Here is a 1191-nt window from a genome sequence, read left to right on the forward strand (position 1 = left end):
TCCATCACAAATTCTGATATCTGAATATCCTACTATTTTAGTCAGAGGTAAAATGGGGAACTCAATGGATTAGTCAATCAATAAGCAAATATTGATTGATGACAACTGCAATGTATTAGAAACTGAGTTTAGTATTGGGTAAAGTCTACTTGGCATTTGTTTTAATTCACATTCCATAATAAGCAGCCTTCTGTATAGATTCATTAATATCAGGTATGCCTTTTGATGCTGTCAGTATTTACTCTGTTCAACACCTCTGCACACTGCTGGCCAAGCAGACCCTTGAAAATGTTCAACTATAAATAAACAGTGTCTGAGTAAGAATCTTTCTCATATTGTATCTGCTTCTCTTTGGTTACAAGAAATCCAATGCTGTATCAAGCATCAATTCTTCACTCTTACCTAAGGACAGGCATTTTACTGACCTTTCGGTGTCAGTAAGCAAACGGCTTCACCTATAAATTTCAAGCAGGATGCAGAATGTGTCTAGATTCCAAGTTTCACTTGCTATTGCTGCCTTATTATTTGTGCATTCATTTTGATAGTATTTGATTAAACTGAAGGCATGAACTGGAACAAATGCCTAATTGCAACAACTTCCATTGACCCAATAAGCTACTGTAAGTAATGAAAGTCCCACAATTAAACAACAATATCCTCAAAATCATCTGCCATCATTAAAGAAAATATACACAATCATCATCTCAAGTACTGCATATCTCTGTTGGGAATAATTGGATTCTGACTTGGAAGCAGCCTAACTTAAAATAAACCATTGAAAACAGTGCCTCTCCAAACCCTCAGCTCTGGATTACCAGGGTGCTGAATTGGGGAGTTTAAAATAACAGACCCTTTCAATTAAGTAAAACCCTTGAGAGGAAAATAATCAACTTCCATACAAATCGCAGGAATAGTAACAGCTTTTTATTTTTCATTTTAAAATTCTGCCTTGATATAGTTTCTAGAGCCCATGAAGATCTAATTTTGGGGGAAAAACGAGAAAGAAAATACATTTCTACTGTCCAAAAAATGAGGAGAAAATGAAAACAGTTTCCTCAGGGGTTCAGGTCTTTGAGAGAGGGTACAGAGTTGTAATGTATAGTCTCAGAGAACCACAGAACCCCAAGCTGCTTAAATAACCTCTTAGGAAAACACTGTGTATTAAATTAGAAATGAAATAAAATTACTTAC

At 35.4% G+C, this 1191-nt stretch overlaps 1 protein-coding gene across 1 annotated transcript in view; it reads right to left on the reverse strand.

Moving 5' to 3' along the window:
• DRD3 (dopamine receptor D3) overlaps positions 1-1191 on the reverse strand; it is a 96141-nt gene that overhangs the window by 62068 nt on the left and 32882 nt on the right. The window lies entirely within an intron of this gene.

The sequence above is a fragment of the Ovis aries genome, chromosome 1 (genome assembly GCF_016772045.2).
Source record: "Ovis aries strain OAR_USU_Benz2616 breed Rambouillet chromosome 1, ARS-UI_Ramb_v3.0, whole genome shotgun sequence".
Classification (NCBI taxonomy): Eukaryota; Metazoa; Chordata; class Mammalia; order Artiodactyla; family Bovidae; genus Ovis; species Ovis aries.